Genomic DNA, 15,377 nt, shown 5'->3' on the forward strand with positions numbered 1-15,377 from the left:
CATGCTCTAACCACTAGGATGCACTACCCACCAAGTGTTTACATGCTCCTGTGGAGGTGTTACTGTGCCACACTCAGCCATACCTAGAGGAAGAGACCCTGCTTCCATGAAGTCACAAGTTAGTCAAGAACCAACAGGACTGGAGCGCCCAGGGGGAAGAAAAATTAGCAGATGCTTAGCACCCACACGCCCTCATTTCCCCTAGCACCATTTACCTGCTGGCAGCTCCTCCTCCCCCCATCAACTCCCCCTCCCCCGCCCCAGCATCAGCTGTTCCAGGTACTGGGAAGGAAGTGGAGGAATGGGGCCTGTTTAGGGGAGGGGGTGGAAAGAGGCAGGCAGAGGTGAAGTGGGGGTTTCTCCAGGGGTGAAGCAGGGGCAGGAAGCAGTGGAGTAGAGGCAAACACTCCCTGGGTTTTGAGGAAGTTGGCACCTATGCATACAATCAAGCACAGCTACACAAGTGAAATCTGATTTTGTTAAATACTCCCATCAAGCGTCCCCACCCAGCCGTCCGTTCGTGGACTTGCCTACGTCAAACACTTGTGCTTTTAGAAGCACGCGCTGGCCTACAACACACAGTGCAGCTGCCCAATGCCTCAGAACTGAGCTGAACTCGAGTGACGGGAGACCTCTACAGAGAGCTGCCCTTATCTGCCCTCTTTTTGGGGAGGGGGTGGGGCAACAACATTAAATTTTTTAAAAAAGTCAGCCAGGCATTCAATTCAGAAGGCCAAGAGCTATGGCTCCCCCTCCTTCCAGCTTTTGGTCTGTGCACATTTGTAGTCAGTCCTGAACACAAATTAGACTCCATTTACCAAGCGGGTGGGAAGATTTAGGAAGATCCAACCCCCTTTTTGGGCGGTACCTGGTCTCCAATACAATGCAGCAGTAATGGCTGAATAGCGCAACCCAGTGCCAATCTCCCCTCACACGGTTTATTTTCACAATCGCATCTGTTAACCAGCACAGTAGCATCTGGACACCTTAAATTATCATCACTTCCAAAAAAACATGGAAGAAGAACCCCCCACCCATGCAAGGTGATTAATTACCACTAACCAACTCTACCCAGGGGGTGTATCTACAACTCCTCTCCCTGCCGTGACGAACACACCAAAGCAGATGGATTATATACCAGGTCCCAAGTAGCACCATTTGGCTTAGTTCTCACATCCTCTAGATCAGGGGGTGCAAAGTGGGGGGGGCAGGCCCCCTGGGGTGTGGGCATGCAATTTCATAAGGGGGTAGCAGCATGACTGGCTGCTGGGTCTCAGGCTCATCCATCTCATTAAGTATTGAAATCTGTTAGAGAGAGAGAGAGAGAGTGTGTGTGTGTGTGTGTGTGTGTGTGTGTGTGTGTGTGTGTGTGTGTGTGTGTGTGTGTGTGTGTGTGTGTGTGTGTGTGTGTGTGTGTGTGTGAGAGAGAGAGAGAGAGAGAGAGAGAGAGAGAGAGATTTATATTGCTTACATTGTAAATGTGTTTACATTATACCTACTTATCTTCTTACACATGCCGAAAAGGTCTTTTTTCCCCCCCCATATAAACAAACTTCCATCAGTTTGGCTTACGTTAGACAAGATGGAGGGGCCCTGCTAACTGTGGGTAAGAAAAGCAAGGCCCGACATAAAAAGTTTGCTCACCCCTGCTCTAAATATCTGCAAGAAAATGACTAACCTGCAGATTCACTGTTTGTGGCAAAAGCACCAGCAGTTCTCCCCTGGAAGTCAGCTCCTCCATAGACTTTCCATAAATAGGTCAACAAAGTGCTTTACAAAGGAAATTAAGGTCTCCTTTACATCTTGCAGAAAGCATTGGGGGTGGGGGACAACCTGCCAAAGCTCACCTAACAGAGATAGGAACACAAGTGAGGTCTGCCAAGTACCAGCCCAATGCTCTATCCACTGGGCCACACTGTCTGATACCCTATCCAGTCCCATCTTGTGATTGCAAAGGGATCGGATGCCTGTTGAACTCTCTTCAGAGCAACGCTAAAAATATTACGGGGTGCAAAAAAAAAAGGGAAGGTTAGCAGGCAAAAATTCAGGCTACACACTGACGGGTTTATTTTTTAAAAACAAATACAGGACCTGTTACCATGGAGGAGCTGGTTTATTGCAGTTGCCTGTGGGGTGCAGCTCCAAAAGTCAGTCTCCCAGAATGAGTGCTTATTGGAGGCATTTTAAAGTTAATAGAGTAGCTTGAGCGATGCACAGTAAATTTGATGTAAGTTACCATGTAATTCAGCACTATGTGCTATCAGTGGTGGCTTTCTTCACACTCTGAGAAAGCCAGAGACTAATCTTTCATAGAGGCCAGTCAGACTTCAAAGTACCAGTAGGAAAAGTCCTTTTGCTAGGAGGAGGGGGAGGGTGGGTCAGAGCAGTTCGATTTCCAGAGCGATTTAACTCCTAGGTATGTTCCAGAAGAGGATACAGAAGATGCATACATGCAGGCAAGCGGGGTTAATGAACGCAACTGTATGGGGAAGGAAAAGCCTCATTTGTGCATCAACACTGTGCAAGATTTTCAAGGACAATTCAGTACATTTTTCAGCTACTGTTAGCCAAGGACGCCTTGTTTTCCCTTTAACAGGGATCTTGGAGTCTTCAAGATTTCAGCTACAGCTGCCAAGTTTCCACCCCCAACAAACTGTCTTGACCACTAGCCAGAACATTAAGATGGTCTCCAGTTTAGGTGGTTTAGCTGAAATACACTTGATGCTGTGAAGTTCCTGGATGGGGATTTATCTGCATGACTCCCCCAACCCCTTGAACATCTTCAGGGCTAACAAAATCCTCCCACGTTCCCCAGAAAGTTTGACCTTTCAATATCTACCACCATTCCACGCTTGCTTCCAGGTTTTTACTGAACCAGGGGGTTAAACAGCCATGAAGCCATGCCTTTGCTTAAAGCAGTGTTTCCCAATTTTGTGGCACCCCTAGGCTCTACACTCTTCGGTCCCCAAACTCACCCCCTCATCTCCAGGCTTACCCTTTCTCCCACCAGAGGGATGTGGCTGTTCTGGTAGCAGGGCGAGTGAGGGACTCTGAGGCTCCTTGCCCTGCTGCCGCTGAAATAATGGAACTAAATTGGTTGGTTTAACAGCCGGATCCCTCCCACTGCCCTGCCAGCTGTTAACGCAATTAAACTAAGTTCTACTGTTTCAGCTGTGGCAAGGCAGGAAGCCGCAGAGGAGTCAGCTATTGGAATGGAATTAACTCGCGGAACCCTTATTTTCGCTTTGTCGAACCCCGGGGTTCCACGGAACACCACTTGGAAAACACTGGCTTAAAGCATTAGGTATTAAAACAAATATTAAAAACAAAATTAATACAAAAAACAGCATTAAAAACCAAACGAAGTACTTCTTCATGCAGTGCACAGTCATCCCGTGGAACTCCTTGCCATAGGATGGTATGAAGACCAGAATTTTAACAGGGTTCAAAAAAGAACTAGATAATTTATGGAGGACAGGTCCATCAATACTTATTGAGGACAGATAGGAATGGCATCCTTAGCCTTCATTTGGTAGAGGCTAAAAACAGGTGATAGGGCAAGATCACTTGATTATTACCTGTTCTGTTCACTCCCTCTGGGACATCTGGCATAGGCCATTGTCAGGAGACAGGATACCAGGCTAGACGGACCTTTGTTCTGGCCCAGCATGGCTGCTCTTATTAAGAATCTGTGTTGGACCCAACATTTACTTACTGTAGCTTCGACTCCAACCATCTCTGTGATACAAATTCACAAGCTGCTGGCGGGGAACCCCACAGGCCACTGCTTATCTAATCAAGCTCTGCAAGGTTGCACATTCCTTCTGTAGCAAGATTCTGTAATCTCAAAACCAAGCTCCCGATCCTGCTAAGGCTTACACACTTTATCATCGGACCCTAAATCAAAACCAAACTCTCTTTTTAAGCTTACTGGCGTCTGAATAATGAATTAGAAGAAAATGCCCAGGTAAAAACTTCAGGGCCCCCCTAGACTTTGAGAATTTTAGCTTGGACAGGAAAGTCAGTTGGTAATGCTAATGCTACTTCGTTCCAAAAGTTCGCAAAATTCACTTCTTTTGAAGATGCCTCCCCTTCAAAAGAAAAGTTATCAAAAGCTGGTCGCTTTTGCATCAGTTAAGAAGTCAGCTGACTGAAGCAAGCTCACAAATAACCTTAACACGGCAGCATTCCAATCTCTGCCTCTCCAGCCAACAATAAATTAAAGCACGATACAGAGACAGGGCTGAATTAACAGGGGGCTTTAGGGGCTGCAGCCCAGGGCCTCAGGCTGAGGTGGGCCCTGCAGGCTTTTCTTTTTATCTGGCCCACACGTTGCACTGTGGGCCAGACACCATCCTTTAAGCCCTGGTGCCCACCTTCCCACAGGGCTGCAATATGTGAGCACTGGCTCGCTGCCCTGCTCCTCATGGCTGTCCCTGCACAATACCTCCATCCCCACAGGTCCCAATGTCTGGGGACCACGAGGGCGGGTGATGCCTGTAGGCTCTGGCGGCATGCACCGCTCAGATTGGCCTACCCCTTCACTGAGCAGCTGGGCATGCTGCCCACCTCAGGGACAGAACAGCACTGAGCCGGGGAAGGTGGGAATCTTGCCTTCGTCCCACTGGGCCACTGGTCAGGAACTTCCCAAGGTAAGCGCCTCCCAGCCAGAGCCTGCGCCCCTCCTCCGGCAACCTAACCAAGAGGCCTCTTCTGCACCCAGAACTTCCTTCTGCATCCCAAACTCCTGTCCTATCCCTGCCCCCACTGCAGAGCCCATCTACACAGCTGGAGCGTCACCTCCTCCATCAGACCCAGCCCTGAACATGCTCCTGCACTTCAAACCCCCAAGGGGCTCATAAAATTCAATGGCCCCAGACCCAGAGGAAGGTTAATCTGGCCCCGTGAGGAGCAACAAGCCCTAGCAGCAGGAGATATTAGTCTGTCACTTTCCAGGTGCAATACGAACCCATGATGGGCTGGGACTCATTTCAGAAAGGAGTTAATATCACTGGACCTTGTTTAGAGACTTGAATCCCTGACAATGTTTTCTCTCTCTCTCTCACACACACCCACCCACCCCCCCACCCCCACCCCCACTAGTTCTGATAGAAGAATCCAAAGGATTAAACAAACACTGAGAAGAGGAAGTGAATTAAACCTGTGTGATTAAGCTGTCAAATTTGTTCAACTCAAGTAAGAAGCATGGTCAAAAATCCCAGCACTGGCTGAATCTGACTTGAATCCCTGCTAGTTCATGGGTGTGATTTAAACAAGAGACTTCCTGTGACTACAAACTGCCCATAGAAACCTCTTCCTCGGATTGTTTACTTTTTTATTTATTTTGCTTTTATCTGGTACGCAACTATCGCAAGATGCTGGCCACTCTGGGCATTGGGAACTGGAGCCTGGACAGCTGAGACTGTTCACATGAAGGTGACAAGTGAATCATCTCAGAAGAATTGAGGTTGTTCAGCAGGCACCCTTTTCCTTTAGCTTCTCAAAAGGGCTGCATTCCTGCTGCATTTTCCAAAGAACTGAAAAACCCCCAGGGATTTTGCCTATGCACAGAGTCTTAACGCCTACGTGCACATCTGCACAGAGCAGGCAAGGACCCAGTGTGGATGCTGCTGTTACGGAGACCGATTACAAAGGGTTCCATGCTGGACTGCTACAGTGACGAACCCATGCCCACAAGCTGGGCAAAGAATGACCAGCAGAATACTGAGACAGCAGAGCTGGCAATTCTTGAGGCGGCTTTGCCCGATGGTGGCAGTGGGCCAAAAGCACTCACGTCAAAGGCAGGATTTCTTCTGCGGCACTCCCCATGCCCTCCTGCTATCAGACATACGGCTGTTCAACAGCATGGCCCCAGTGTAGGGCACTCCAAGGCAAATGGCCCAATGGTTTACTGGGTGGTGGAACACTGGTAAATCAGATGGTGGCGATAGCTTCTAGAGGTACTCTCTCAACTAAAGTCAGCCCAGTGCTTTCCAAAGTAGTACAGGGTGAAATTTGGCATGCCTTGGCCAGCTGTAGGAGAAGACATTTTACCTCACTACAGACATATTGGCCCATGTTTGGACATTAGGAAAAAGTTCCTAACTGTCAGGGCGGTCACACAGTGGAATAAATTGCCAAGAGAGGTTGTGCAATCTCCATCGCTGGAGATATTTAAGTACAGGTTAGATAGATGTCTATCAGGGATGGTTTAGACAGTACTTGGTCCTGCCATTGGGGCAGGGGGCTGGACTCGATGGCCTCTCGAGGTCCCTTCCAGTCCTAGTGTTCTATGAACAAACCAGAGGTGGGGAAAGTACCCCAAAACTTACTTGAGTAAAAGTGCAGCTGCTTTCATGTTTGGGTACTTGAGTACAGTCTAGATGCACTCTGGGTGTGTGTACTTTTACTCAAGTAGCATTCCAAAGGAACGCTGACAATGAAAGGGGTATTTTTAAAAAACGCCTCCCCCTCACACAGCCGTCTCCTCCTCCCTCACTCCACAGACCCAAAATCTACGTGGGAGGTTGGGGAGAGAAGAAAGAAAAGTGGACCACATCTGTCCACTGTCCAACAGGGAACAAAAAGAATCTGGTACACCAACAAGGCCTACCAGCTTCCAACTACGAGCAACTGCAGGAGGTGGAGGAATTGAGCTTGCAGAGCGACAGGGTTTTTCCAAACTGAATTTGCATTGTATAATTTGGGAGCAAAACTGGAGGGAGGAGAAAGCCGGTAGAATGCTGCAGGAGCTGAAAGTTGGAAGGTTTGCACACTGCTAGCTCCTTGCACTAGAAGATTTCCTGTGGAGCCCTGGAATAAAAGTCAATGTGGCCTCTGGTAGATTTACATCAGCTTCTTGCCTTAGTGTGAGGGACTGTCAAAAGAGGCCCAGTGCTCCAACAGCAGAGCTGTGACACATTTGGACGGAGGCCACTCAGGGCTTCTTGACACCTGACTGTACAGTTTCAGACAAGCATCACTTATGTGCACTAAAACTGCTTTGACAAGAGTTTAGAAATCTTTTCCAACTTTACTATGTACAGCTATTTGCATCATAACATGGATGCACTGGGGGGTTTAGTAACAAGATGCAGAACCTTTCAGCTGAGATCACAGGTTCATACCAAGCTAGGCTGGAAGTAACCAAAGTCTGATAACCAACATTAGCACAAACTTCTGGTGGCTGACTGGAAGCATGCAACACACTCCCCCTCTGTTCTGTGGGTATCCCAGGAAAACGACTGCCACTGTAAGTCAACCCCTGATATTTGCATGCGTGCACGCGTGCACGCGCGCCCACACACACAGACAGATTTCCTCAGACACTGCGGCATTTAATGAATGCATCAAGAAAGCCTGTGAAAACCAATGAATGTACTCCATGCATTAGTGCAAAGCCACGAGTGATCACTTAGCTACAAGCTAGGCAATTCCCATCATGGGAAAGCTTCTTCCACATAGGCAAAAGGAAGTGACATCAGAGGCCAAGGACTTTTATTAGCACAGCACCTTGCTAAGCTTTACAAAGCAACAGTGTGGATTCTAAAGGTTCTCTTATTGCAGGGAAGGGCCCTCCTATCTTCCCGCAGGCTGCAGCTTTTGTATTGCCTTTACTGCAACAGCCCTGACTGGATTCACCAAGGATCATCTTGGAGGGAAGCCTTCGAATGGCGTTACTGCTGATATTACCTTGAGGCATTAACAGCAAAAAAACACCCCTTCCTTGGGCCAGAAAGGGACTGGCAGGGGGAGCGACATAATGCAGCTGGGAGGCAATCACAAGGATTGGCTTTTCCCCCCCCCCTCCCTTTTTTTTGGGGGGGTGGGGCTTATTTTGAGAATGTTTTGATAGCTCTGCCACAAGAGGCCTTTCCACTTCCACCAAACTGGAGCTAACAGAGAGAGAAAGGGACAGGCAACAGTCAAAACCTACGTATGCCATAGAGTGACCCAACAAGGCCAATGGCCCAGACTAAAGCCCCGTTCATCATGCACCATCCAGGGTGTCAGTGTGTCATTCAACCAAGAACAGAGCTATCTCCAGTCTGTGCACATACTGAAAGCCATGCAAATCCACAGATAGCTACTTTACATCCGCAGATACGTACGTAGATACAAACTCTGTATCCACGCATGGCTCTATTTATATCTACGCTGCAGTTGGAGGTGGGACGGCAGTTCAGGCAGACCTGTAGCTAGCTTAAATCTAGCTGGATTGCTAACAGCAGCAAAGACACAGCAACTCCAGCTTCCACAGGGGCTACACCAAAACACACTATCCCCCAGCCCCAGCTTGTTGCACACCCTCACTGTTTCTTTTAACACACACCTACCTGTGCTGCTAATCACACCTCCAACTGCAGTGCAGAGAGCCTGGGAGAGACAGGACCTACCCAGCCCACAGGTGCAATCCAATTTCTTACTGTGATCTCAACTACATGGAAAGGGAGCAGATTTCAAATCAAGACTAAGTAAGGGTTGTGCTTGTCCAACTTGAGACACTCCGAAGACTTTTAAGAGGTTGCTCTGAACTTTTTGAATCAGGCTGCCTTCGAGCTAGTTCAACTGAGAAGCCAGGGTGCCGAAATCACTAAAGCCTACATGCAAATCTCAGCTTTAGTGCAAGAAGGGGGTGCCAGAATTAAGGCATGATGCGTATCACTGCTGTATGCTAAGTGTTTTGCACTGCATGGTCACCTCTTAAAAGGGACATAAGGAACCAGCCTGTAACAGCAGATGTAAACGTTGATAGTAACACCTATGATTACCAAAACACAGATCAGAGAAGAGGCTCCTCCATTTCTGTTTTATCCTGTGAATTTGACAGCAGGTCGGGTTACAGCTTCACCAGTTTGGTTTGAGCAAGTCTCATACGCTGCAATAAGGGAGAGAAAACAACTGGGGGGAAAAAAAAAATGAACATGGCTACAAACCCACACAAACTCAGCACAGGGCTTCAGACACAAAATTTTTAACTCTTTTCAACATACCTACTGTTTCTTAATATACTGTGGGATACTTAATATCTCTCAATATACTGTGGGATTCACTTACATGACAGCCACTTTTACAATAAAATCACCAGTTTTGACTGGGTCTCAAACATGGGTGCTTAAAGTTAAGCTCCAAAATAAATTTAGATGAATTCTCAGTTCCCAGTAATTTCATGTCACAATAAGGGGGAGAAACATCTGAAAATCCCTCTAGAATCATCTGTTTGTGTGAAGGAGAAGGTAGTCAGTGCTTTTGAATCTGGCAGGCCACGCTCATTTAGGAGCCTTTACATGGTTTCAGGAGCATAAAACCTTAACCCTATTTTTAAAATTCTTGGTATGAGTCCGTGCTTACTCTGTGGTTAATGAAAGGGAGAGGAACAGTTTCAGTAACTATGCTTAAACCCATACAAGAAGCTCACAACTTCACATTAGCAAGGCTTTAAGGAACAGATTCGTTCAGAGCAAGGTCATTAACCACACCCAGAAAGCCTTGGGTGTGTTCTCCTTTAGGAATAAATTAACATTTCATACTTTCTTTGCAGACACATGCTTTTCTTAAGCTGACCCTCCTCCTCTAGCTCATCCCAACTGTTGGAGAGATCAGGCAAGTTCTCAGGTTCCAGACAGTTATATCAGGAAAGTGAAAACAAACGTCTGATCTGATCAAATAGACTCCTCTCTAGTCAGTTGGGCTGATCAAGAACACTTCTGCATTTGTTTTTATTGGGGGCATTCAGAACTAAACCTGTACATCAAGCCACCATTATCTGGAGTACATAGATTTAAAATAGAAAAAACTACAATTCAGGCTTCTGGTTTATAACACAAACAACTGTTTAAAAGCCGAGACCAGCCAAAATTAGGTTAGAAACTAATCAGTTACATATTTCTTTATGGTGAAATGGCCCAGTCTCAAAAATTTTCTTCCACATAGTTGCTGGTGTATGCTAGACAATGAGCGAGGACAAGCACAAATGTAAGGGATATTTTGGGGGGCAAGAATAGGACAATGACAAAAAATTCTTAATTTTGAGCAAAAGCTTAAATGAGAAATGCCTACATTTTTGAAATACATGAATATTGGGAGGAGAGAGGAGGAGGAGGACAGAGAAGATTTGCCGACACATGGAAGGCACAATATACAAACAGGAAAAAAAAACAAACTTTTGTAAGCAAGGTAAGTAGTCATACTTGAGGTAAGTCTACCAGGCCATTCTGTGTTGGATAGATGCACAAGACTAGCCAGATTGCATAGTAAAGATGTTGCCACAGGGCAGCCCTACAGCACAGACCAGGGAAATAGTTGCAACCCCTCAATATCAACAGCAAATTGGGTTGCACAAGACTCATGTTGCAGATACTTCTTGCCAACTGGCAATGGGCAGAGAAGACCAGGATGTATTGACACGTTAAGCAGACACAACATCGAGTGTACTGTTTAAATCCAATGGTTTCCAACTGAGGTCACAGAACACTGTTCTCCTCCTCACCTAGAGTGAATGCTGTCTCGGTGCATATCCTCAACCAGTGTTAGTGCACCGCAGATCTTCTCACCCCATGCACTCAGGATGGGGATGTGGGAATGAGGATGTTACAGTGTGGGGCAAAAAAGCAAGATGGTGGGTTAAAACACCATGGAAGTAGTTGACCTATTGGCATAGATGGTGTTCTCCAACTCCTAGTAATTGAAGTATGACTAGCTTCCCTACCACATCTGCCTATTGCTTTTTCACCACACCCAGAGACTGCAGAAATACCACATTTGTATCCACTATCATAGTCCAAGGATATGAAGTGACTATTGGTAGATTTGCAGGGCTGTAAGCAGACCCTTGTGGGCTGGCCATGTATTCTAGGCGCACGAGGTACAGGTTGAACCTCTCCCACCCAGCACCCTTGGGACCTGACTGGTGCCAGACGAGAGAATTTGCCAGGCCACAGGAGGTCAATATTTTCTAGAACATCACTAAACACTTCCACTGCTCACTGGGCTCTTAGAAGATATTTAGAGGTAAACAGCAGCACAGAACACAGAGCCAGGACTGGTGGCTATAAACAAACTTTATGGGACCACAGGAAACTTGGCCACACCCAGGATAAGTAGGTGTCCCTCTAACTAACACCATGCCAGATTATGGAGTTTGCCAGACAAGAGAGTTTCAGATTACTTAGATACAACCTGCAATAGCTTTTATTCAACCAACTGCTATTGGCGACAGACGAGGCTGCACAGAGACCTTTTACCTCACCCACCTTGTCTCTAATATCCTGGGACCAAAGTGACCACAAGAACGCTGCATAGAGGGATAACTAGCAGCTACAATAAAAACGAGTCAGAGTCTGCTTTCTCCTTCACTAAGTGCCACTTTTAATTGGTCATTATGTGTTCTTTAAAACATAAGATGAAAGTAATTTGTCAAGACTGGCTCTTCATTGCTGGCTTGTGACGTACTCAACATCGAGGTTTTCTGGAAACACTGGTGTATAAGATCAGCAGCAATTTCCATTCATGTTTGAAAGTATTTAATTGGGAATGCTGAAATTGGGAAAAGCAAAACATGTCTTCAAGGGTCTTTTCTTGCTCTGGACCCAATATCCGTACGTTATAAACTGAGTAAAAGCATGAGTTGAAGTGCTACTCATAACAAGGCTGCATCGGATAGGTTTTATAGTTGGTTAAGCACCCTTGAGCACTGTACCTCAAAAGCAGTAATGTGGGTATGATACATTGAGCATACTTTCAGGTCGAGCTTGCAGGCTTAAGTATCCATTAAGAGGGAATATCATGTTGGTGAGAATACAGAAATTCTGTCTGGGTGAAAATGAGTAAGTTTTTGTGGAATAAAGTAAGTTTTATAATGGAGCTCCATGAACTGCTCCCTGCATTCACAGGTGCTCCGCTCTTTGGAGGAGTAAGAATGGCATTAGGGTGAAGAAATGGGAAATCAGCACTCCTTGTAGGCCTGCTTATCGCTGATTTAATTCAAGTCAATCCATGGCTCTCTCTATCCATGGGTACACTTGGGTGTAGCGCACTCACAAATATGCTGAAGGGAGGTTAATTAACTGCTTATAAAATACTTTAATGGGATAGGATTCTGCAACCCTAGTAGGATTCACCAAAACAGTACCTCTCCTGGACACTCAATACCACATACTCACAAGTCCTGTTTGCTGGGGTTAAGTCTGGATAGGACAGTTATGCCCTTGTATTCCTCTGACATCAACTGCATTTGGGTGCATACAAATGTAATGCTCTCCTGGGTGCATATGCTGAATTGGATGCATTTAAGTATGGTGTCCTGTCCTATCTTGCCAAAAATCATTCTTAAGCTGTTCACTACTGCAGCATAGCTGGCTCTCCAACATAAATATTAACCCTCTGTTCTAGTAAAGGTTTTACGTTGAATACAAATGTTCTCAATGTCAGGTTTGCTGTCATTTGAGATATGAAACCTCAAATATCCAGATGTTGAAACAGATTCTAAAACATCATGGGTTTGTTCTCTCAGAACTTCCTGGGATAGGGGCGGGGAACCCAAGATGGACTTCCAGGTTTTCTGCTGATCTAAAACCCCTAGCAAAAACACACTGCCTTTCACTGACAGAGGGTGAGTGATACCAGCCTCAAACTTGAGTGCCCATCACATCCTATGGTGAATTCTACTGCAAATGAACAGCTCTGACAGCAAACGAAACATGTCATCAACTTCCCATAAAGGTTTGAGGTCCACAGCTGTTGGTCTCAAGATTTACAGACTGACGTGACCTCAGCTCTCTTCCAGTGCTTTGGGAAACCTCCAGTTTTAGGGACAGATTAATGATATGAAATTAATAGAGCGGCAGTATATCTTGCTTCACAATCTGAAAAGTTCTGCATTGAGCAGATGAGTCCAGTGGATTCGCAGTGATTTAGCACCTGCAAACGGATGTCGCCAATATGTCAGTAAATCTGCTAAATTAGGTGTTTTTAGGCAAGGGTGATTTTTAAGCTAGATTATCTGAAACGGTGCCAAATTTTAACCACCCGTTTAGTCCACTATGGAGAAAACCGACACATTCAGAACCAGAAACTTATCTGTATATGAAATGAGCATGTGAGACAGAGCCTTTAAACAGAAAGGCACTTTAGCTTGACTTCTCTGTTTGGAGGGGAAGCAAATGGGTCACTTCCCCAATGCCCGTTTCAACGTAGGAAAAAGGAGTCACATAGCCTATTCTGCTTCAGACTGATGTAGCCAGTGCTGCTGAGGAAGCAATGTTTTTTTCCTGGTGTGTAGAGAAAAGATGCCACAGCTGTGCTGAGGGACAAGGCATGGGAAACTGTTCCATTCCTGCACATGTGTGAAAACTGACAGCCCTGGCTGAGATTTTTATTAGAGACCAAACCCAACTTGCATAGCTTTCGACCCAGTCAAGAGAATTTCTCCAGCAATCTAAAAATAGGAATGGGCGGTTAAGATGCTAACATTTCAGAACCACGAGTGCTGGTTGAGTATAGCAGCATTTAAGGAGACTGTTGGAATCATGGGGGACAACACCTTCAATGTTTTTTTCTTTCCAAAAACGGTGCATTGATACACACACACATTTTATTAACAACGGCAGCTGGACGGACTAAAGATACCATCCAATATTCCTTTAGTGCCCCATAGATGGCAGCTGGACAGACTTAAGCTGGCTTCAATATTCCTTTAGTGCCCCATCTAGGTGCAACACAGGAAAGGTACAAGTCAGACGTATGACCTGAGCATTTTGAGATAACAGCAGAAGACTCAGTGTTGTGTGTGCAGATGCAACATATCCGTGAACAAATCACTCAGGCTACGTTTACACTATAGTTGCTATTTCAGGATATAAATGTCTCCCAAAATAACAACTCCGCAGCTACCCCCTGTGCTCAAATTAGCAGCACTATCTCAAGCACAGTATTTTGTTTCCGCTACCCCTTATCACGAGGTGGCGGCAGAAACCTGGTAATAGGTGCTTATTTCAAACTCTGGTGCCATTTTGATGGCACCCAGTTCAGAATAAATTAACAAAATAATTTACGCAATCTGCATTGTGTGAATAGCACAAATTATTTCAAGTTAGGGAGACAGTCTAGATGTAGCCTTCCACCAAGATCTAGCCTCTGCATTTTGGAGCAAAGCTGATAAGTATCCATACCAAATACATGAGAATAATGCTCTCTTGCTACTCACGCTGAGGATTCAATCAGAACGCTGACAGCAAATGCTGAGAATGAGCCATCTTCACGCATGATAGGAAAGGGAAAGTGAAGCCAGGAAGGAAAGAGGGTATAAGAAGCAAGAGATGTGAGGTAAGTTGGCAAAACATTCTCTGGTGGAAAGACTACTCAAAATGTATAGTTCGTAAGATCATCGATTAAACAAGTACTTCCCGTGGAATTTTACCTGCTCACTGGATGGTCAAATACTAGTTGGTAAACACAAAGATTGTTCTCTCCTAGGCTTCAAATCCATCAAAGTCAGACACACTTAACTGTCTGGACTTATAGGACTTCCTTGACTTAATTTCTGCTCCAGCACATTACCTGTGATCTCCATTAGGCACACAGATTTTTTTTCCCCTGCTTTTTGACTGCTTAGGAGTCTGCAGCCTATGTCTCTGGAGCTATTAAAGGACTCCTTTGGGGCTCCCAATACTATAATTGCAAAGTAAAAACATACCACCTCCTGATTATTTTCAATGAATATCTAACAGCCCAAAAATGAACAACCTGTACCTAAATAGCAGACTATATGTGATCTCAAAATGTTAGATAACTCCCCCTGGTGTCCTCCAGAGAGGGCAGGTTCAGGAGTGAAAGCCAGGAAGACAGTGGTGTGTACACACACCTGCCCATCCTCCACCCGCCCCCGTGGGAGGAAACAGAACATGCAAAAAGTTTGTGAATGTCTTGCAGTAAACATGTACCATATTACAAATCTTTGTATGATGGGATGTTATTTATTAAAGACCATCTTGTATTCACGTACATTGCAGCTCTTGAATTACTGAATTTTCACAAAACAAAAACAGCAGTCATGTACCACTTTAAGGCTAACAAAAGAATTTATTAGGTGATGAGCTTTTGTGGGGCAGTCCCATTTCTTCAGATCTGGCAATAGTGCTGTACTGGAAAAAGCTTTTTACCAAACTGGAAAAAAAGGCTCTTCTTGCTATTTTGATTGCAGACCCCTGGACTAGCTCCAATAGCAATGTTTCATGTATTCAATAAAGAGGCAATTCACCATCTACAATTAAAACAAACCGTACCTAGGTTTTTGATTCTTTTTAAATTACAGAGGGCATGATGGCACACACGCATTTATGAGCCTGACTGGCAGGCTTCAGCCTCTGGTTAGCACTCTC

General features: G+C 45.5%; 1 protein-coding gene across 4 annotated transcripts in view; it reads right to left on the reverse strand.

Annotated features, from left to right (window-relative positions):
• The window catches only part of SSBP3 (single stranded DNA binding protein 3), a 148,759-nt gene that overhangs the window by 75,488 nt on the left and 57,894 nt on the right, over nt 1-15,377 (reverse strand). The window lies entirely within an intron of this gene.

The sequence above is a fragment of the Carettochelys insculpta genome, chromosome 9 (genome assembly GCF_033958435.1).
Source record: "Carettochelys insculpta isolate YL-2023 chromosome 9, ASM3395843v1, whole genome shotgun sequence".
Taxonomy (NCBI): domain Eukaryota; kingdom Metazoa; phylum Chordata; order Testudines; family Carettochelyidae; genus Carettochelys; species Carettochelys insculpta.